Source organism: Pseudophryne corroboree, chromosome 4 (genome assembly GCF_028390025.1).
Source record: "Pseudophryne corroboree isolate aPseCor3 chromosome 4, aPseCor3.hap2, whole genome shotgun sequence".
NCBI lineage: Eukaryota > Metazoa > Chordata > Amphibia > Anura > Myobatrachidae > Pseudophryne > Pseudophryne corroboree.
Window position 1 is genome coordinate 835,360,425 of NC_086447.1, and position 24,812 is coordinate 835,385,236.

Sequence of the window (24,812 nt, forward strand, 5' to 3'; positions counted from 1 at the left end):
GATCGACAGGCAACAGGCATCCGGGGGCGGCGACACAGCATTGGGGGGGGAGTATTGCAGTAAACGCAGGTGTGTCATGGCAGTTTTGGGGCCCATGCGATAATGTTGCCTGCATTCCTGCGATCTCAAACATGTCGGCAGTACCACTGTTTGCGCAGCCGTGCTGCGTAGGCAGGGGTCAACCTCTATTTCAGGTTTTTGTGATACGAACACAATTGAATTGTGATCGCATCGTGGGGCGGCGCCACATATGCTGGCCGGCCTTGCCCTGTGCTGGGCGACCCCTCAGCATTGATTTTAGTGGTCGCAGATTGTGCTATCAACTCTGAAAACCCCCCCTTAGTGTGGATCTTTTTTACCTACATCCGTTTAATAATGGTATGTTGTAAAACACTGCGCAATAATTGAAATATCAAGTAATCACGTGACTGCTTGTACGATAGTGTAAGGGTCATTTACAATAAAACAACCGAACAATCTTATCGGTTGTTGAACAATCTGGGCAGTACGGATGGTGTAATGGTTAGCATTACTGCCTCACAGCACTGAGGTCTTGGGTTTGATTCCCACCATGGCCATAACTGTGTGGAGTTTGTATATTCTCCCTGTACTTGCGTTGGTTTCCTCCAGGTACTCTGATTTCCTCCTACAAACCAAAAATACACTGGTAGGTTAATTGGATCCCAACAAAATTAACCCTAGCGTGAATGTGTGTACATGTGGTAGGGAACATAGATTGTAAGCTCCACTGGGTTAGGAACGGTTCCGGTATGAATGGTCGACCATGTTATGGTCGACAGTCATTAGGTCGACCACTATTGGTCGACATGAACACATGGTCGACACATGAAAATGGTCGACATATGAAAAGGTCAACATGAGTTTTTTAACTTTTTTTGGTGTCGTTTTTTGCGTAAAGTGACTGGTAACCCCAATTAGTGCACCGCGTCCCCTCGCATGGCTCGCTTCGCTCGCCATGCTTCGGGCATGCTGCCTTCGCTCCGCTACCGCTTCGCTCGGCACACTTTACCGTTCCAATCGTAGTCCATGTGGATCGTAAAGTATGGAAAAGTTCCCCAAAAGAAAAAAAAGTAAAAAAACTCATGTCGACCTTTTCACGTGTCGACCTTTCACGTGTCGACCATTTTCATGTGTCGACCATGTGTCCATGTCGACCATGTCAATGTCGACCAATAGTGGTCGACCTAATGACTGTCGACCATAACATGGTCAACCATGTGAACGGATACCGTTAGGGACTGATGTGAATGGCCAAATATACTCTGTAAAGCGCTGCGGAATATGTGTGTGCTATATAAATAAATAATAATAAATAATCTTATAACTGCTGACAAATGACATGACACATCTTGCTGTAATCCTGTGCACACCTATGATACTGCAACAACCTCTTTGAAAGAATATTTTCTATAGCATTGAACAATATTCAGCTTGCTTTTCTCTCCAATCTAGATTGTTGTGCATCCTCTGCACAGCCCCAAGGATGACTACTGCATTTTCCTTACGGATAGATTTTTTTTTCAGCATATTAAATCCTTAGGGAAATAGAATTCACTTAAAGAGCCTGTGTATATTAGCTGTACACGTAGGTTATCCATATATGGAGCAGACACAAGAGAGGGATATCCCTTCAGACCACCCCTTTGGCGAAAATAAATCAGTGCAGCAGCTTTAGCTCAATTTAATTCATCATAAATCTCCCTGCAGCCAACTAAAAAAAAAAAAACCAACACTAGTTTCTAATGCATTTCAGAATAATGCAACTCACCCAGCCTAGCAGTCTGCATCCTCAGGGTTTGTTTTTTTAAAGGTATTATCAAAATACACACATTTTTTTTTACAAAAAAAAAAATGTATTGCAGCATTGCACGGGCAGACGGTGTGACTCAAACCTCTCCAGCAGGCTGTCCCCTCCCCACACACCCTCCGCCCCATGATAGATGTCTATTATAAGCTGCTGACGTCAAGAAGGACGGCCATCTTTGATAAGGGCAGAGCTCCTTTTATTTCCCATTGAAGAAGAAGACTGGAGGAGGTCAGGAACGGTGGTTCTTGCCTCCCCTGCAGCTACATCCTCCATAAGGAGACAGATTCCTCTTCAGCACCTACTTCTGCTGGATAAACATTACACAAGGTAAGGCAAATGCATTGTAACCCCGCTGTTTAGTGCATTCGTGGGTTATAGGTTCCTGCAGCTGCATTAAGGGGCAGGAGGGAAGTCATCTTAGCAGGCAGCTGACGATGTAGCCAACAAATCTGGTCTTGCTGTTTAACCTGAATGGCTGCACTGTAGCCCTCTCTCTGCAGTGGCTTGTAAGCCCTGCTGCCTGGTAATCAGACATGCTGCAGTGATTTCTACAAGACCCGAGCCGGACTGCAACCAGAGAGGCTGCCTGGTGCATCCTAGGTGCCCTGCGTTGTGATCTGTAGGCTGTGTGTGCTGGTGTGGGTGGTTTCAGCACCGCAGCGAGGTGGACAGCTCCACTGCAGAGCTATAAGTGCAGAGCTCTCCTGCAGTATCTCCCAGCCAGCTCCCACCCATACAGTGCATCTCCCTGCACATACTGTACATCCAGGTTCTGCAACAAAGTATCTCCCAGCCAGCTCCCACCCATACAGTGCATCTCCCTGCAGATACATCCACATCCTAGTTCTGTAACAAAGTATCTCCCATTGCTCCCACCCATACAGTGCATTACCCTTCAGATGTATCCACATCCTAGTCCTGTAGCAACAGTATCACCCACATTGCCCTGGTGCTAAAGGGCAGGTTTGGAGAATTTCTGTAAATAACCTGACCACTATAATATACTGTACAACATCCGACTGGGATTACGTTTATAGGCATTGTTCAACTGACCGTCTGGAACAGTCTCTGCAAATGTGATGAGTAATGTGTGCGCTATAGCAATAATTCTGTAGGACATAAATAAATATTCTTATTACAGAGCCCCCCTCAGCTTGGGCGATCACTGAGGGAGGGTTTGCTGGCTGCACGTTCAGACATTTCTGCGTAGTTGCGTCAAAAAAGAAAAAAAAAAGAAAAGAAAAGCCACCTCTGAGGCTGACAGATCTACGTGCTGGGGCATTGGTAATTACTGCTGGTTTTGTTACCCACTAGTGAGAAAGCAAAGCAAGAAGGAATGGGGGGAGGGCAGGGGATCTGCATTCTATAGCTCAGATTCAGGCACACCAGATCACCTCCAGAGACCCAATGCCAGAGATGCAGCAGATTTGTTTATAAAGATGTGGCTTGCTTCCCATGTGGTTGGCACTAAGATAATAAGATCTGTACATGATTGTTAGGCAGAGGTAAATGTCGTTATAGCTCCAGCACAATGATGATGATATTTTTAGTACATCGATGTCCCAACCTTGGCCAATTTTTCTTTATTAACGAATGACTTTTTAACAGATGGCTTGGTAGGTTGCGATATAAAATCAAACGACAGGGCACTCATTATAGCAGCGCATACTTAATTGTGCGTCAGTTGTTAAAGGGCAGTTTACTAATCGTATTGAAAAACAGGCATTAACCAGCAGGTACACATTAAACAGATTGCTTTAATTACAAGGTGGGGGGTGAGAAGGGGAAAAAAGCAATCCAGCGTGTGGAATTTTCTGGGAAGGCTGTAGAAGACCCCACCCGATCACAGGCTCAGCCCTGTGCGGTGATGAGAATGAGGCAGTCTACGGGGATATACTGTATTTTTGCATATATTGGAGAAACAGATGCAACGGTAATTTACTCATACTCATATACGTGTGTGTGTGTGTGTGTGTGTGTGTGTGTGTGTGTGTGTGTGTGTGTGTGTGTGTGTGTGTGTGTATACATATATATATATGTAGATATCTATCTACCTACATATATATATATATATACACATCAGATTTATAGTGGGCGCAGGCTCTTTATCAATATACAGATATAATGCAAAATACAGCTCCACCTTTGGGTCTTAAAATTATGTTGAAATGCATTATATGTCTTTGACTTACTGCACTGTATGTGTAGGAGAAGCAGCAGTATGGGCAGTACAAAATCATTGTTACTGTATGTAGACTTTCACTGGTATATCTTGTAGTTGTAGATTTTAGTTAATATATGATTATATTGTAAATTAATTATGTCTAGATAAATATTATGATAGGATGAGATGCATTTTAAATGATGTATTATTGTACATCAAAGAGTTTAAAATAACTGGTTATTAACAACATGCTAAAGTAAATTATTGATTGGAATTGGAACAGATTACAATAAATGCAGAAATATCTAGTGACAATAATGGGTTTGCATACATAAATATGATCGGGCCGGGGAATATAGGGCATTTATGTACGTCAGGAGAAAATGGTTATTCCTTATTAGAATGAGGAAGATGTAGAGTATTTTCAGTGCATCACAGGGTGCATCATTGCAGATATGCAAAATGTTACTAAAGTGAAATGCACACGCTGATAAAAAAAATGATGGTTATAATAAGTGCAGTGTCATAGATTATTTTCTTGTGTCTGTTGAAATCAATAGGTCAACACCCTATGCAAAATGAGTACCCTTGGGACACTCAATGAATTAATATAACTAAATATCAGGAATACTAAGCACTTTATGTGCATATAATTCCAATATTATTCATTCGGTAATTATAAGAAACTAATGTCATGTAATATATTTTATAGTCAGGTAAATGTGTTATATTTTTTTTTTTTTTACAATCACAATGGTATTATTTGCTGAATTGGAATAAAGTGGGTCAATGCCATCAATAGTTTATGTAATCAATAGTTTCTGCCAATATTGGAATTACAGGGTGAGTCAAAAAAACTCCCAGATTTTAAAGGTTTATAAAAAAGGCAGTACATGGAATACAGTTTATTTTCAATTGGTTTGAATATGATATTGTCCAGATGGTGGCCTTCATTCGTGATGCACATTTGTAGTCAATTTCTGTAAGTTAGCTACGTCACTTGTGGGTAGAACAGCGTTTGCAGGAACATCGTGAAGGATATCCTCACAACGTGCCATTCGTTTCCATCAAATGATAGTTGTTTAAGAACTTAATGAATGAGACTGGGAGAACCGAATGGCATATTGTGAGGCTATCCTTCACCATGTTCTTGCAAATACCATTATGCTCACAAGTGACGACAAATTGACTACATGTGTATCGCGAATGAAGGCCACCACCTGGAAGATATCCTATCCAAAACCAATAAAAAATAAACTGTACATGCACTTTTTCATTGTGTACTATAATATTGAACAGCATTTACCATGCCTTTACTCACCCTGCATTACGTATAAAAAGTAGTTGTGCCATTTAGTCGAAGTGCTGGACACAATTAGGGTACTAATAAATGTATGCATGGGATTGGCGCCTTACCAATTTATTCTTTAGGTCTGCTTTGTTTGTAAAATGTAATTAGTGGGAAATGCTGTGTAGTTATTTTCCTAGAAATTTTTATTAAATAAGATTAGATGTATTTGCTTAGTCTGCAAATCAATAAGCCCTCAATGAAGTTAGACATTTCAGCATTGTATATGTATTACTTAATTGTAACTCAAGCTAAAAGCAATAAAGTATCAGGGTAATTTAAGGAAGCAGATACAGCTATTATTCTTGATTTACGCACAGTATGAAAATGTCAACTAGACAACATCTTCTTACATATTTAATGGCATGGGATGAAGGTCAGAATGTTTCTGAAGGAGAATATGTGTAAATGGTGACAAAAATGTTCAGTTATATTTAATTATGTAGCTCATTTATATTAATGCTGTTTAGAAGGACATTTACGCAACAGTGTTGCATTTCCATTAAAAAATGCAAGCACAAACCACATGTAAAGAGGCTTACAAATATCAGTTTTGTTCACTTGCTGTATATCTGCTGTTGTATGCACTAGATCTGTTCGCATGTGCTTGAAAATGTGTCCAGATGCAAGCAGCAAGATGTTTTCCCATTCATTTCAATAGGCCATTCATTTCAATGGGGCTTACAGCATGTAGAAATTTTAATCAGGTTAGGTTATTAATGTAAGAACCTGCAGTGTTGGGTCCCTCTGTCATAGTGGATCCAGGCCCAGTCTGGCCAGTTTCGAGCAGCTTCTCTGTTGGGAAGGTGCAAAAACAGCACCAAAGTCCCAGATATTACAAACACCCACAGAAAAGTGCTATGGCTCTTACTGACACCATTAGCTTGTAAGTACCAGGTAAATATGGAGTATTTGGGACCCCTGGCTTTGCAACTTTGTCAGCCCAGTGGAGCTCAGTAAAATGGTGAGGTGTCCATTAGAACTCTACCTGCTATACAATATAGCACAAATAAGACAAAAAACACCCACTCATTTATAAAAAATAATAATAATTATATAAATATATCCTTATTTAAAAAAATATTTTCATCCAGTAGGTATTGTTTCATTTTAAAGCAGTGGTACATTTTTTGTGTTTTATTCCAAAGGGAAATCCTTTTTTATCCAATAGAAAATGTCCTTTATATGTAATCCAATCCAAACCAGATTATTGTATTTAATCCAAAGAGAAATCCAAGTCAAATCTTGAGTTTTAAATCCAGACCAAGCAAATCTACTTTTAATCCACTGGAAAAATATATATACTGTATGAGAAACAAAGTGAACTACTCCACTTCGAGTCTCAGTGAAGAATAACAGAAGACTCAATTGACTGGGACTCCCCTTAGCTGCTCAGCCAATCACAAGCAGCTTTTTGATGGTAAAGGGAGTCCCAGGGATTCTATGCTTTGAAATTGTATCAATAAATTACATGCTCACATGAATACCTGCAGATATGGGCAAAAACAGTTAAAGGCCCTACACACTGGCCGATTGGCCGACGAGGTGCCCAAAGGGGCGACCCGGCAGCAGAGTGGGGGAAGGGGGGTAATGGGGGAAGTTAAGTTTCTCCCGTCACCCGGCCCCATAGCCATGCATGCTAATATGGACGATATTGTCCATATTGGCTTGCGAGCATAAACGAGCTAGCTGCTGCGCATCGTTCATCGTTGGTGCATACACACTGAAAGATATGAACGATATCTTGTTCATTAATCAACGAGATCGTTCATATCTTTCAGTGTAATCAACCAGTGTGTAGGGCTCTTTACCAGTGCAGTGCTACAACATTCATTTGTGTTGTATCACAAAACCACACTGAGATGAATGGGCTATAGACATGAATGAGAAAAAATGCAACACAACACTGGATAAACCATTCACACATTAACTTCCAGTGGATTTGTATGAAATGCACTCCCCACAGAGTTCAATGAACATTGACAATGGAGGTGGCATGCTTTAGGCACAGACATGGAACAGACAAAATGCAAAAAAACTCACCACAACACAAACACATCTTGACTGAAGTATGAATATTTGACATATGGTAATCTATTTATAATGCCGGGTTAAGTATGTGCGACCGGGGGTCAGGAGACCGGTCACAATACCGAAAGCAGTATCCCGGCATTTAGATGCCTGGGAGGGGGGGGGGGGGGAGAGGGGGGGGAGAGGTGAGTGCAACGAAGCTCGCCACAGGTTCTATTCCCATTCTATGGGAATAGTCCCTGATGGTTGGCATGCCGACCGTCAGGATAGTCAGGGTCCGGGATGTAGGTGCCGGTATTGTGACTGGTGGTCTCCTGACCACCGGTCACATAACTAGGAGACTGCCGGTCACATAATTACATCCCATCAGAGATACAGTATATTCTGCATTAGGCTAAATAATGCTGCAGATCATAGTCCGCATTATTCCCATTGTGGTCTGGAATTGTTTACCTAAGCTCTTTGGCGCATGGCCCATTTGCTAATGCTATTTTTAGATAATTAATGCATAGACACATAGAATATAATTGATTTTTTATCTTCACATGATTTGCTTGCATTTTTTTTAAAAGTAGATCGTGGGGATTAATCCACATATTGCTTGTGCTGCAATATCCAAAGGTGTGGGTTCTTTGTTGCAATTTGTATTACTGTATACAGGGTGTAATACCATATACAGTCCTGCTCGTGCTAATGTACTGTAACTAAAAATGTATCATTGTCTTGCATGTTGTAGTACTGTATACTGGGGGTTATTCAGAGATGAACGCAGATGGCTGCATACGCAACCAGATCTGCGTTCATCTCTGCACATGATGACGGCCGCCCAGCATGTGTTAAGCCGCCTCCTGATGTGTCCGCAATCTAATTGTGAACGCATTAGATCTAAGGTTGACCCCTGGCGCGCTGCCAGGCAGTCGGCAGCCATTTTTCTGTTTGGGGCGGCTGCGTGTGATGTCACGCAGCTGTCCCGAAAATGGGCATGGTCCGCCCCATTCACCCCCCCAATGCCACGTCGCCACCCCCAAAATATGCAATTTATGCGGCCGCTGCGCATGTGCAGTTTGCCAAACTGTGCTGCAAGCTGCATTAGAGGTAGGGTCTGAATGACCCTCACTGTCCTATGATATTATATAATGTAATGTAATGTCCACTATCATTATATAAAATTGAGGACATGAAGTCAGGTGTGGCTATAGGGCAGTTGCACTGCATTGTGTAATCCTTCCATACATTATTACACATAAGGGAGGGGTTGCATTTGTTGCATTTGTTCTCTATATATCGTTCCATTTACCCACTAATCAGTGTAATTTGTGATAATGGTATCTTCAAATAGGATTAATGTAATTAATACAATACAATACAATCAAAAGTGCTATGCTAAGAATAAAAAGTAATAGGACATGATGATATAACAATTAACAGCGTATGATGATATAACAGTCTGTCTTTCCATCCCACAGCTAATAAGCACAGTTCTGTAGCTTGGACTCATAACATATACACAGCTGAGGCAGACATTTTCTTGGTGGAGCTATTACAGTATATATGACAATGTGACCATACACCGGCCTCATAACGTATACACAGCTGAGGCAGACATTTTGTTGGTGGAGCTATTACAGTATATATGACAATGTGACCATACACTGGCCTTATAACGTATACACAGTTGAGGCAGACATTTTCTTGGTGGAGCTATTACCGTATATATGACAATGGGACCATACACTGCCACATTCACAGCTTTGAATAATCTAGTGGGGGTTTTTTTGTTTTGTTTTTTAAGTAGATGAAAATGTGCATAAAACCTTACATTATATTTTCATTCTCGGAATAACCTTCTTAATGGATAATTTTCAACCGTTGCAGTTCTTGTAATTTAATTTATATACACTTTACTTTAGATTTTGTCTTAATTTTTTATTTTGTTAATTATGACTTTATTACTTCTGAAGTTAGCAGACTAATATTTGAATTTCTCAAAATCACAGAAATGGCTCAAATCATTTCACTTCTTCTGGCTTGAAGGCAACTTGCCAAGCGTCTACTCTAAAAACCCATATCTTTACAAAACAGCAAACGATGTGATTTCAGGCCGCTTATTGCAGCATAAGAGTCCAAATTGTGGATTGGATGCAGTAGGAAATCCCCTAAGACTTTGTTGTGGCCTGACAGTCATGATATTTGCAGAAAGATTTGAAGAATTCCTGCTGCAGTAGCGCTTAGTATAGCTGTCCTAGATGGCTTATCTCCCTGAGATGTCACCATACGTCACAATACAAAATAGAAAAGAAACACAGTGAGAGAAATGCCACCCTAGGCGCTTAAATTTCAGTGAAAATTTTAAATTAAAAGTGTGGTATACAATACGTTCCTTTTTATGGAGAAACTCTGGTGTTTGTCGTAGAGTCCATACAATGCTTCATTCCCATGCAGGGTGTCGTGAAACGTGTGAAAAAACAAATACATATAGTGTAATACAATTTCTACAGTGCAATGTAATAATTCTTTGTGAAACTTTTTTTATCCTGTAAAATAAACTAAACAAAAATTATTTGCTATATTAAGAGTGTTCTACAGCTATATGGACACACTCCTTTTTGTCCTTTAGGTAAGTATGGTGCTTCTGGGTCAAAGTACAATAAGTGGTGTATTTGACACAAAAGGGCAGGGTACCCCACTCACTGCGATTGAGGAATGGCTGACGCTCATAAATGTATCTTTGACTTCTATGGTGTTACAAATGAAGGGCGTACCCCACTCACAATGTTACAGAGAGCTTGAAGCACATCAAAGTAGTGATGTGCACCGGACATTTTTTGGGTTTTGTGTTTTGGTTTTGGATTCGGTTCCGCGGCCGTGTTTTGGATTCGAACGCGTTTTGGCAAAACCTCCCTGAATTTTTTTTGTCGGATTCGGGTGTGTTTTGGATTCGGGTGTTTTTTACAAAAAACCCTCAAAAACAGCTTAAATCATAGAATTTGGAGGTCATTTTGATCCCATAGTATTATTAACCTCAATAACCATAATTTCCACAAATTTTCAGTCTATTCTGAACACCTCACAATATTATTTTTAGTCCTAAAATTTGCACCGAGGTCGCTGGATGGCTAAGCTAAGCGACACAAGTGGCCGACACAAACACCTGGCCCATCTAGGAGTGGCACTGCAGTGTCAGGCAGGATGGCACTTCAAAAAAATTGTCCCCAAACAGCACATGATGCAAAGAAAAAAAGAGGCGCACCAAGGTCGCTGTGTGACTAAGCTAAGCAACACAAGTGGCCGACACAAACACCTGGCCCATCTAGGAGTGGCACTGCAGTGTCAGGCAGGATGGCACTTCAAAAAAATTGTCCCCAAACAGCACATGATGCAAAGAAAAATGAAAGAAAAAAGAGGTGCAAGATGGAATTGTCCTTGGTCCCTTCCACCCACCCTTATGTTGTATAAACAGGACATGCACACTTTAACGAACCCATAATTTCAGCGACAGGGTCTGCCACACGACTGTGACTGAAATGACTGGTTGGTTTGGGCCCCCACCAAAAAAGAAGCAATCAATCTCTCCTTGCACAAACTGGCTCTACAGAGGCAAGATGTCCACCTCATCATCATCATCCGATTCCTCACCCCTTTCACTGTGTACATCCCCCTCCTCACACATCATTAATTCGTCCCCACTGGAATCCACCATCTCAGGTCCCTGTGTACTTTCTGGGGGCAATTGCTGGTGAATGTCTCCACGGAGGAATTGATTATAATTCATTTTGATGAACATCATCTTCTCCACATTTTCTGGAAGTAACCTCGTACGCCGATTGCTGACAAGGTGAGCGGCTGCACTAAACACTCTTTCGGAGTACACACTGGAGGGAGGGCAACTTAGGTAGAATAAAGCCAGTTTGTGCAAGGGCCTCCAATTTGCCTCTTTTTCCTGCCAGTATACGTATGGACTGTCTGACGTGCCTACTTGGATGCGGTCACTCATATAATACTCCACCATTCTTTTAATGGTGACAGAATCATATGCAGTGACAGTAGACGACATGTCAGTAATCGTTGGCAGGTCCTTCAGTCCGGACCAGATGTCAGCACTCGCTCCAGACTGCCCTGCATCACCGCCAGCGGGTGGGCTCGGAATTCTTAGCCTTTTCCTCGCACCCCCAGTTGCGGGAGAATGTGAAGGAGGAGCTGTTGACAGGTCACGTTCCGCTTGACTTGACAATTTTCTCACCAGCAGGTCTTTGAACCTCTGCAGACTTGTGTCTGCCAGAAAGAGAGATACAACAAAGGTTTTAAATCTAGGATCGAGCACGGTGGCCAAAATGTAGTGCTCTGATTTCAACAGATTGACCACCCGTGAATCCTGGTTAAGCGAATTAAGGGCTCCATCCACAAGTCCCACATGCCTAGCGGAATCGCTCTGTTTTAGCTCCTCCTTCAATGTCTCCAGCTTCTTCTGCAAAAGCCTGATGAGGGGAATGACCTGACTCAGGCTGGCAGTGTCTGAACTGACTTCACATGTGGCAAGTTCAAAGGGTTGCAGAACCTTGCACAACGTTGAAATCAATCTCCACTGCGCTTGAGTCAGGTGCATTCCCCCTCCTTTGCCTATATCGTGGGCAGATGTATAGGCTTGAATGGCCTTTTGCTGCTCCTCCATCCTCTGAAGCATATAGAGGGTTGAATTCTACCTCGTTACCACCTCTTGCTTCAGATGATGGCAGGGCAGGTTCAGGAGTGTTTGCTGGTGCTCCAGTCTTCGACAAGCAGTGGCTGAATGCCGAAAGTGGCCCGCAATTCTTCGGGCCACCGACAGCATCTCTTGCACGCCCCTGTCATTTTTTAAATAATTCTGCACCACCAAATTCAATGTATGTGCAAAACATGGGACGTGCTGGAATTTGCCCAGATGTAATGCATGCACAATATTGGTGGCGTTGTCCGATGTCACAAATCCCCAGGAGAGTCCAATTGGGGTAAGCCATTCTGCGATGATGTTCCTCAGTTTCCGTAAGAGGTTTTCAGCTGTGTGCCTCTTATGGAAAGCGGTGATACAAAGCATAGCCTGCCTAGGAACGAGTTGGCGTTTGCGAGATGCTGCTACTGGTGCCGCCGCTGCTGTTCTTGCTGCGGGAGGCAATACATCTACCCAGTGGACTGTCACAGTCATATAGTCCTGAGTCTGCCCTGCTCCACTTGTCCACATGTCCGTGGTTAAGTGGACATTGGGTACAACTGCATTTTTTAGGACACTGGTGACTCTTTTTCTGACGTCTGTGTACATTTTCGGTATCGCCTGCCTAGAGAAATGGAACCTAGATGGTATTTGGTACTGGGGACACAGTACCTCAAACAAGTCTCTAGTTGCCTGTGAATTAACGGTGGCTACCGGAACCACGTTTCTCACCACCCAGGCTGACAAGACCTGAGTTATCCGCTTTGCAGCAGGATGACTGCTGTGATATTTCATCTTCCTCGCAAAGGACTGTTGGACAGTCAATTGCTTACTGGAAGTAGTACAAGTGGTCTTCCGACTTCCACTCTGGGATGACGATCGACTCCCAGCAGCAACAACAGCAGCGCCAGCAGCAGTAGGCGTTACACTCAAGGATGCATCGGAGGAATCCCAGGCAGGAGAGGATTCGTCAGACTTGCCAGTGACATGGCCTGCAGGACTATTGGCTTTCCTGTCTAAGGTGGAAATTGACACTGAGGGAGTTGGTGGTGTGGTTTGCAGGAGCTTGGTTACAAGAGGAAGGGATTTAGTGGTCAGTGGACTGCTTCCGCTGTCATCCAAAGTTTTTGAACTTGTCACTGACTTCTGATGAATGCGGACCAGGTGACGTATAAGGGAGGATGTTCCTAGGTGGTTAACGTCCTTACCCCTACTTATTACAGCTTGACAAAGGCAACACATGGCTTGACAGCTGTTGTCCGCATTTGTGTTGAAATAATTCCACACCGAAGAGGTGATTTTTTTTGTATTTTGACCAGGCATGTCAATGGCCATATTCGTCCCACGGACAACAGGTGTCTCCCCGGGTGCCTAACTTAAACAAACCACCTCACCATCAGAATCCTCCTTGTCAATTTCCTCCCCAGCGCCAGCAACACCCATATCCTCATCCTGGTGTACTTCAACAGTGACATCTTCAATTTGACTATCAGGAACTGGACTGCGGGTGCTCCTTCCAGCACTTGCAGGGGGCGTACAAATGGTGGAAGGCGCAAGCTCTTCCCGTCAAGTGTTGGGAAGGTCAGGCATCGCAACCGACACAATTGGACTCTCCTTGGGGATTTGTGATTTAGAAGAACGCACAGTTCTTTTCTGTGCTTTTACCAGCTTAAGTCTTTTCATTTTGCTAGCGAGAGGATGAGTGCTTCCATCCTCATGTGAAGCTGAACCACTAGCCATGAACATAGGCCAGGGCCTCAGCCGTTCCTTGCCACTCCGTGTCGTAAATGGCATATTGGCAAGTTTACGCTTCTCATCAGACGCTTTCAATTTAGATTTTTGGGTCATTTTACTGAACTTTTTTTTTTAGATTTTACATGCTCTCTACTATGACATTGGGCATCGGCCTTGGCAGACGACGTTGATGGCATTTCATCGTCTCGGCCATGACTAGTGGCAGCAGCTTCAGCACGAGGTGGAAGTGGATCTTGATCTTTCCCTATTTTAACCTCCACATTTTTGTTCTCCATTTTTTAATGTGTGGAATTATATGCCAGTATCAATAGCAATGGCCTACTACTATATATACTGCGCACAACTGAAATGCACCACAGGTATGGATGGATAGTATACTTGACGACACAGAGGTAGGTAGAGCAGTGGCCTTCCGTACCGTACTGCTATATATACTGGTGATCACTGTCAGCAAACTGCAAAACTAAAATGCACCACAGGTATAGAATCTAGATGGATAGTATACTTGACGACACAGAGGTAGGTAGAGCAGTGGCCTTCCGTACCGTACTGCTATATATACTGGTGGTCACTGTCAGCAAACTGCAAAACTAAAATGCACCACAGGTATAGAATCTAGATGGATAGTATACTTGACGACACAGAGGTAGGTAGAGCAGTGGCCTTCCGTACCGTACTGCTATATATACTGGTGGTCACTGTCAGCAAACTGCAAAACTAAAATGCACCACAGGTATAGAATCTAGATGGATAGTATACTTGACGACACAGAGGTAGGTAGAGCAGTGGCCTTCCGTACCGTACTGCTATATATACTGGTGGTCACTGTCAGCAAAACTCTGCACTGTACTCCTCCTATATAATACTGCTGGTCCCCAGTCCCCACAATAAAGCAGTGTGAGCACAGATATATGCAGCACACTGAACACAGATATGGAGTGTTTTTCAGGCAGACAACGTATACTGGTGGTCACTGTCAGCAAAACTCTGCACTGTACTCCTCCTATATAATATACTGGTGGTCCCCAGTCCCCACAATAAAGCAGTGTGAGCACAGATATATGCAGCACACTGAGCACAGATATGGAGTGTTTTTCAGGCAGACAACGTATACTGGTGGTCACTGTCAGCAAAACTCTGCACTGTACTCCTCCTATATAATACAGCTGCTCCCCAGTCCCCACAATGAAGCAGTGTGAGCACAGATATATGCAGCACACTGAGCACAGATATGGAGTGTTTTTCAGGCAGACAACGTATACTGGTGGTCACTGTCAGCAAAACTCTGCACTGTACTCCTCCTATATAATACAGCTGCTCCCCAGTCCCCACAATTAAGCAATAAGCACAAATATTTTTGCATCAAGAATTCAAGATTAATAAACGGAGAGGACGCCAGCCACTTCCTCTCCCTAACATTTCCAATGCACGAGTGAAAATGGCGGCGACGCGCGGCTGCTTATATAGAAACCGAATCTCGCGAGAATCCGACAGCGGGATGATGACGTTCGGGCGCGCTCAGATTAACCGAGCCATACGGGAGAATCCGAGTATGCCTCGGACCCGTGTAAAATGGGTGAAGTTCGGGGGGGTTAGGTTTCCGAGGAACCGAACCCGCTCATCACTACATCAAAGTATCTTTTGGGTGTCTCCTGGACGAGGAACTTCAATCCACTTCAATCAACATGCAAGTTTCATATGTATGTGGAAAAACCGGAGAAAACAACCAATGTGTAATATTTTCAATAAATTCAAAGTATCACCACTATTTTGAATATAGATATATGGGCGTACCCCACTCACTATTGGTTAATAGATCAACAGCATATCAAGGTATCTTTATGAACCGGCTAGTAGATATAGTAAGCGTACCCAACTCACAATGTTGTGCAAGTTTCAAAGGGGGTAATTCTGAGTTGATCGCTCGCTAGCAGTTTTTAGCAGCCGTGCAAACGCTATGCCGCCGCCCACTGGGAGTGTATTTTAGCTTAGCAGAAGTGCAAACGGTTGTATCGCAGAGCGGCTACAATAAATTTTTGTGTAGTTTCAGAGTAGCTCAAAACCTACTCAGCGCTTGCGATCACTTCAGACTATTCAGTTCCGGATTTGACATCACAAACCCGCCCAGCGTTCACCCAGCCACGCCTGCGTTTTTCCTGGCACACCTGCGTTTTTCCGCAAACTCCCTGAAAACGGTCAGTTGCCACCCAGAAACGCCCACTTCATGTCAATCAGTCTGCGGCAAGCAGTACGACTGAAATGCATAGCTAGACTCTGTGCAAAACTACATCGTTCATTGTGCCCGTACGTCACGCGTGCGCATTGCGTCACATACGCATGTGCAGAACTGCCGTTTTTTAACCTGATCGCTGCGCTGCGAACAAATGCAGCTAGCGATCAACTCGGAATGACCCCAAAAAGCACATCAAGATATCTTTTCCTTTAAATCTTCAGGGGATCCTTAAGAAGGTATAAGATCCACAGAACCACGTAAAGTCCATAAAAAAAATTATTGTACACAATTCCCCAAACAGAAGGGGCTGTATCCAATGCACAGGTAAAAAAAAATACAATACTTTAAAAAAAAGGCCACATACAAAAACCAAAAATTAGCAGCAGATAAAAAATAAAGATAATAGCAGCAAAACAAAACATCCGATATGCCACCTCCAAGGTATTTTCCAAACAAAGTCCACACATATGGAGTTTACCTTGTAGGAGGTGAAGATGTTCCTGGGATGGTGTGTAAAAGAAGCAAAAAAAGGTCTGGCTGTCTACACTCCTCCTATCAATGCATTTCGGTCATCCAGTGACCTTTATTTATTTGATTAAGGCCAGAGGGCCTATTGCATTCATTGCCAGTAACATGTGACATATGAACTTGCTGGATCGGAAGGGGAGGGGTTGAATCTCAGATGATTTAATTACCTGTAGCCAATCAGCATGAAAATGTTAAAATTATGATTGCATAGAGAGGTAACTTAATGTTTTCACATGTTCCAAGACAATGCTATGATGGATTGTCATATAGTTATGTTTTGAAAATAAAATGATTGGGGCCAGATTTCTCTGTTAACTGAAGATGTTGGTGTTTAATCTGACTGCACCCTCTTATTTGCATACTGCAGCCACTGGCATTAGAAACACCATTTTAGCAGAAAAGACAGGAGGCAGATTAAATAGTCCCATTTTTTTTCTGGAAAAATAACAGCTATGAGGCTGGGACGTTGCAAGCAATGCAGATGTACAACATGTAAATTGTTGATATTTCTACAACTGCAAATGTGTCTAAATCCCTCAAAAGCTGCACAGCGCATGCATCCCACGTTGTCTTTGCACATGGTCTCAGAACCAATTGACTCACACGGATTCTGGAATGTATTGGGCATTCCTGGGAGGTGACCGGGAGGGGGTTATGCAGAAGAATATAGTCCGTATTATGGTTGTGTTATATGTGAGTGTCACAGGTGTGTGGCAGAAGTGGTTTCAGACTCAGACACTTAATTGAGTACATTGGAGGTCGTACTGTGACAGAGCTTCTGGTCCTAGCATGAGGTCCTTATTTATTGTGACGGGCCTTACTATTTTCAGAAGTGTCACCATTTTGGCCTAACACCTAAGGATGACTGGATAAATCAGGATGGTGAGGTCTACACGTCCTCGGGAGTAACAGTGAATGCATTTCTGCATTACACACTAAAACCTGAACAAGATGGAAGACTGAAAGTGCTGCCTGTCCTATGCAGTCCTTGCACTAATGTATTTTGCACTGCCTTTTATTTAATCAATTTGATGATCACATCTTACAATATAGCACCTTACAATAAGTAGGTCTGATCATTTGTTTGGATATGACTGATGGCTAATTCTTCTGCAGTATAGTCCAGTGGCGCACACAGGGGGGGTTTCCGAGTACATGGAAACCCCCCCCCCCCCCAAAGAGTTGAATTTTCTATTTTGAGACGGAGACAGCTGTGTCTCCGTCTCAACAAAAGTCGCGACCGCGTTCACGACCGCCTCGGCGGAGCAGCCACAGCAGCTCCCTCCATCCTCTCACACTGCTCTCAGCGCCTGGTGGATTACATATAACGCTGTATATGTAAGTGTGAAGTCTTTGTTCATGTGTGACTGTATTTGTATGTTTGTATGTATGTGGTTGTGTGTGTGCTTGTGTATGTACGGTATGTATGTATCTATCATGTGTGTTTGTGTATGTACTGTATATATGAATGTGTGCTATATATGTATGTGCATGTGTGTGTGTATATATATATATATATATATATATATACATACACAGATGGAGCCACGCTAATTGTGGCTCCATCTGCGACTGAGTGCGCCCAGTGAATGGGAGCGTCTCTGTGCGCTCGCCAGCGTGCCTGGGCGGAGGCACGCCCAGGCGCGCCGGGTACCCCCTCCTGCAATGTAGCCACGCTCAATGAGCATGGCTCCATCTGTATAAATATTTGTGTGTGTATATATATATATATATATATATAAACGATACTCGGACCGGCACTCCAATGCATAAAGTAATCAGCTGGTGCCCTCACATATACCTCCGTATATACATACAATCACTGCTGGTGCGGCACTCGGCTTAAGAAAGATTCCAGTAGACTGGCGTGTATAACAACGTTTCAGTGCTCCTTTTTATTGCACTATCATCAGGATAGTGCAATAAAAAGGAGCACTGAAACGTTGTTATACACGCCAGTCTACTGGAATCTTTCTTAAGCCGAGTGCCGCACCAGCAGTGATTGTATATATATATATATATATATATATATATATATATATATATATTACAAATACATGGCTGTATGCATACACACCCACCCACGGAAACCCCTTTTGCTAAATCCTGCGTTTGCCCCTGTAGTCTAACCATGTGGATTTATGTATAGTATAGCTTTAGAGCTCATTAAATAAAGTGAAGACGCTACCTGTGTTTCTCTAATAAAGGTGTAAGTCTAACCCTGTGTGGATTTACGTGAAATTATGTTACTCCAGATACTTCTGAAATATATGTTATTTACTTATTCATACTTTCATTGCATTTCCAACTGCACCTTTCATTATATAAGCTGAGAATATGAAAGCATCTATCATAGACACAAAGGTAATGACCTGACCTATAAAGTCTGTATTATTTTAAATGTACTTATTTATACAGTACAGTGTCATCAGTTTATATTAATAGTAAGAGGTTGGGAACATGCTCTGTGCTTCTGTGAAGTATGTGTGAGGAATATTGATAGGGTAGGCATTCCCAGACATTTGGGAAAGTAATCCTGGCCTGAATAATTTGTCATCTATCTTATTATGTACACTGTGTAATCTAAATCCTCATTCACTTTTGAATCATATGCTCCTGGTTTTAGGAGAAGACCTGTCAGGTACCATTGAGAGAAAGGAGACAAATAAACATAGTACACAATCTAGGAGGAGTTAGCCAGGTGCAGGGCCGTAACTAGGGGGGGCTAAGGGGGCATGCGCCCCGGGTGCAGGATTTGAGGTGGCGCCAAGGAGTTACAGATGAGCAGGGTTTTGTTTTTTTATCGTCAGTGCTGTGCTGCTCCATTGAGACAGCAGACAGCTCCAAGGGCAATGTATCTGAACCACCTGTCTGCTCGCAGCTGGCTCCGACGCTGTGCGAGTGAGCTCCAGTACCTGGGATCTCTCCTATGTCGGCTACTGTCTTAAACTCTCTTCTTTGCCATGTGGTGCTGCGACTAGCGTGCGGTGCACCATGCAAGCTATAGAAGCGCAGTGTGCTCCCAGTTAGCAGTATCAACCTCCGCTTTGTCTCCCAGATAGGGGAATTTGGTGTAGCTTATAGGGGGGTGTAGTGCAGTGATGTAGTGTACCATATAGGGTATGTAGTGTAGTAATGTATTGCAGTATATAGGGGCATGTAGTGCACTAATGTGTAGCATATAAGGGGATGTAGTGTAGTGATGTAGTGTAGCATATAGGGTATGTAGTGCAGTGCATAGGGTCATGTAGTATAGTGATGTAGTTCAGCGTGTAGGGGATGTAGTATAGTGATGTAGTGCAGTGGATAGGGGAATGTAGTGCAGTGATAAAGTGTTATGATATAGTGCAATGTATGGGGACACACAGAGGAGTGTGTAGTTGAACACGCTGGTGGGGCATGTGACACATAGGGCATTTGAGGCACATAGGGGAATATTGTCCAGTAGTATCCCCTTTTTTCAAAAATCTTATTTTGTGTTTTGTTTTGGGTTTGTTTGTTTGTTTGTTTGTTTTTGTTTTTTTTGTTTGTTTGTTTGTTTTTTGGGGGGGGGGGCGCCAAATTACTGTCTTGCCCCGGGTGATGAAAATCCTAGTTTCGGCACCGGCCAGGTGACATACTATATACTATTGGGAGGAAACATGCACAATACATACACCAGCGGGAGGGAGGAGAGTCAGGCAGATGCAATACATTTAGCTGTGGGAGACAACATGCACAATACATACACCAGTGGAATGGAGAAGAGAGATACAATACAAACACCAGTGGGAGGCAGCATGCACAATACATATACCAGTGGGAGGCAACATGCACAATACATACACCAGTGGAATAGACAAGAGAAATACAATACATACACCAGTGGAACGGAGAGGAGAAATACAATACATACACCAGTGGGAGGCAACATGCACAATACATACACCAGTGGAATAGAGAAGAGAAATACAATACATACACCAGTGGAACGGAGAAGAGAAATACAATACATACACCAGTGGAACGGAGAAGAGAAATACAATACATACACCAGTGGAACGGAGAAGAGAAATACAATACATACACCAGTGGGAGGCAACATGTACACAGGGCCGGTTCAGGGGCTTTTTGTGCCCCGGGCGGCAATAGGGGGCATGGCTTCATACAGGGGGCGTGGTCAGTTATGCCTCCTGTACAGTAATAGCTCCGCTGAAATGATGTGCGGTGCGCGATGACGTCATCGCGCACCGCACAGTAAAGGTCCTCTCCACGAACGGAAACTAGACGCGTAGCGTCTAGTTTCCCTTCACAGCGGGCAGCGGCAGCGGGACACAGCGGGCAGCGGGGGGCACAGCAGCAGCTGATCTTGCCCTGGTGCGGCGCCCTCCGGAAGGCGGCGCCCCGTACAAAAGTCCTGATTGCCCGTGGCAAGATCCGCTACTGCATGTACAATACATACACCTGTGGAACGGAGAAGAGAAATACAATACATACACCAGTGGAACGGAGAGGAGAAATACAATACATACACCAGTGGAACGGAGAAGAGAAATACAATATATACACCAGTGGAACGGAGAAGAGAAATACAATATATACATCAATCAGTGGAAGGGGTCAAATACAATACTTACACCAGTGGGAGGGAGGAGACAGATACAGTACATACACCAGTGGGAGTGAGGAGACAGTTTCAATACATACACCAGTGGGAGGGAGGAGGGAGATACAATACATACACAAGTGGGAGGGAGGAGTCAGGTACAATACATACACCGGTGGGAGTGAGGAGACAGGTACAATATATACACCAGTGGGAGTGAGGAGACAGGTACAATACATACACCGGTGGGAGTGAGGAGACAGGTACAATATATACACCAGTGGGTGTGAGGAGACAGGTACAATACATACACCAGTGGGAGTGAGGAGATAGGTACAATACATACACCAGTGGGAGTGAGGAGACAGGGACAATAGATACACCAGTGGGAGTGAGGAGACAGGGACAATAGATACACCAGTGGGAGTGAGGAGATAGGTACAATATATACACCAGTGGGAGTGAGGAGACAGGGACAATAGATACACCAGTGGGAGTGAGGAGACAGGTACAATACATACACCGGTGGGAGTGAGGAGACAGGTACAATATATACACCAGTGGGTGTGAGGAGACAGGTACAATACATACACCAGTGGGAGTGAGGAGATAGGTACAATACATACACCAGTGGGAGTGAGGAGACAGGGACAATAGATACACCAGTGGGAGTGAGGAGACAGGGACAATAGATACACCAGTGGGAGTGAGGAGATAGGTACAATACATACACCAGTGGGAGTGAGGAGACAGGGACAATAGATACACCAGTGGGAGTGAGGAGATAGGTACAATACATACACCAGTGGGAGTGAGGAGATAGGTACAATACATACACCAGTGGGAGTGAGGAGACAGGGACAATAGATACACCAGTGGGAGTGAGGAGATAGGTACAATACATACACCAGTGGGAGTGAGGAGATAGGTACAATACATACACCAGTGGGAGGGAGGAGGGAGATACAATACATACCCCAGTGTGAGGGAGGAGAGAGATACAATACATACACCAGTGGGAGTGAGGAGACAGGGACAATAGATGCACCAGTGGGAGTGAGGAGATAGGTACAATACATACACCAGTCGGAGTGAGGAGACAGGGACAATAGATACACCAGTGGGAGTGAGGAGACAGGTACAATACATACACCAGTGGGAGTGAGGAGATAGGTACAATACATACACCAGTGGGAGTGAGGAGACAGGGACAATAGATACACCAGTGGGAGTGAGGAGACAGGTACAATACATACACCAGTGGGAGTGAGGAGATAGGTACAATACATACACCAGTGGGAGTGAGGAGACAGGGACAATAGATACACCAGTGGGAGTGAGGAGATAGGTACAATACATACACCAGTGGGAGTGAGGAGACAGGGGCAATAGATACACCAGTGGGAGTGAGGAGATAGGTACAATACATACACCAGTGGGAGTGAGGAGACAGGGGCAATAGATACACCAGTGGGAGTGAGGAGACAGGTACAATACATACACCAGTGGGAGTGAGGAGATAGGTACAATACATACAGCAGTGGGAGTGAGGAGACAGGGACAATAGATACACCAGTGGGAGTGAGGAGACAGGTACAATACACCAGTGGAAGGGAGGAGACTGATTCTGGAATAATAATTTTAACATAGCAGTGGTGGGAGGAGATTGCATGTCATGATAAGCTAATGATTGTAATGTAGCAGTGGTTGTATGTGCATGCATAGTGTCCTGACTTTGGGAACATCATTTAGGAAAGCATTATATCACCTCAGGTTTATTGTTGCAATGTACTGTCATTCAGCATATTTTTATATTTGATTCAATCTGCATACAAGTGGTTCCCATGTATACCTTACAAGCACAGCAATGAGAAACATCTGTTGCAAATGTTGATGGCTAATGGGATCCACATACATTTGCATTTACAAAACTCGGCATTATGTTTTAGATGTAAGTATTGTCTAATTGCTTGTTATTTCCCTTGGTGGCATTGTACTATTTTTGTCCATTTTTTACTTTGTTGCATTCCAAACAAAAAACTGCAGAGCTGGGAAAAACACAAGAACTTCACAAATGCTTGGAGATTTGCCTGAGGAAAATTGCTTACAGAGTTACTTCTACCATTGCACCTTACAATGTTAATATCATTGTGAAACTCTGATTTGCTGCTCAGTAACTAGGTCAGAATTTCTGGGTTATGTTCAGTTAAATTCTTTGCTTATGTTCGGCAGAATTTTGACCTTTTGTGTCTCTTGCTTTAATGTGTACCTGTATGATGGCAAGCCTTAAAAGGAATGTCCAGTTTCAGTCAAGAGGGCTTTCAGCAGAGAAGAATGTGCTGTAAGTGTGGATGGCTTGTAACAGGATTTACTGCAACACTTGTCCAATTTGGTATAATTTAGCCATCTTAAACAACACCGGTTGTTTGCAAGCTGTTGTAGAGGTCTTCCAAAAATTGTCATGTTAATCAAAAGCAGAAGAGCCAATATGTTTCACATCTGGAACTGAGCTTTTTCAAGCATCCATCCATTAGATCCCTATCATCTACATAATAATTGAAGCTGACCTATGTCCATCATGTGCAATAAAGTTACCCCCCCCCCCCCCCCCAATGGTTGCCACTGCTGTGACCGAGATAACAGACTAGGGGGTGTATTTACTAAAATTCGATTTTGTAGTTTAAAGGGATTTGGCACTTGATTGCCATTCGATTTCCATTCAATTTGGATTGAAAAGATTTACTAAAGACCAAATTCTGTCAAATCGATTTTAAAGCCAAATTCAACTCGCATCCCAATAGAAAACGAATTACTGAAAAACATTGATGTTTTCCCATAGCCTAGCATAGAATCCCCTCATTTTACTAAAATTCGATTTGCAAATCAATTTGGAATTGAACTCAAGATCGAACCTCAAATTCCCAAATGTTTAGAATGATGTTAGACATTCGATTTTATCTTCTAAACACCATTCTAATGGTAGGAAATTGATAGTGATGACTTTTTAAGTACCCAAAAGCATGTGGGCAGTGTGGAAGTAGTAATAATGGATGTCCAAGGTTATGGTATATTATGCACCTACCTGCACAATGCAAATCACTATCTGACTGAGATAACCCTGGAGGATCAATCAGAGCACCATCATCAGTTTCATTAGTTAAATCGTTAAATACATATTTATACTTATAGACATCATACTTATTCTATGAATGTGCAATAGATAGCACCAGAGCACAATATTAGGCAATTTTTCTAGATGATATAATGAATTTTAAAATCATGAGTGTTGTAACTGGCTATCCTGGTTTGTCCCATGATGCCTACATCCTCAGCAATTCATCCTTGTCTGCAAAAATTATTGTGGGACAAATGCCAGATGAATGGTTGTTGTGTAAGATACCAGTATGTGCTAATAAAGCAGCTAATAGTAATTGTTACTATATTGTTCTAATTTGTTCCCCTTTCATTGAAAAAGGTTATTTAGGCTATGGCTATGGCTGTTGCTCCTGGCTTCTGACTCCATTGTCAAATGCACATACTCCATCTGAGGATAAGAATAAAGAGCCACATATACTGTAGCCACCCAACCCATGACACCCAACACTGCTGCCATCTATTGCATAATCGAGCATTAAATAAACCCCCCCACCCCCCAG

The 24,812-nt window shown here is 43.0% G+C and overlaps 1 protein-coding gene across 4 annotated transcripts in view; it reads left to right on the forward strand.

Moving 5' to 3' along the window:
* The first annotated feature begins 2,017 nt into the window (after nt 1–2,017).
* The window catches only part of SNAP25 (synaptosome associated protein 25), a 195,284-nt gene continuing 172,489 nt past the window's right edge, over nt 2,018–24,812 (forward strand). The window contains exon 1 of one of the 4 annotated variants that reach the window (XM_063918560.1): nt 2,018–2,155. The gene's annotated coding sequence lies outside the window, so the exon portion shown is untranslated. Of the gene's footprint in view, nt 2,156–3,089; nt 3,113–3,662; nt 3,762–24,812 lie in introns of those variants that run through there. The other 3 variants (XM_063918557.1, XM_063918559.1, XM_063918558.1) reach the window with 3 other exon arrangements.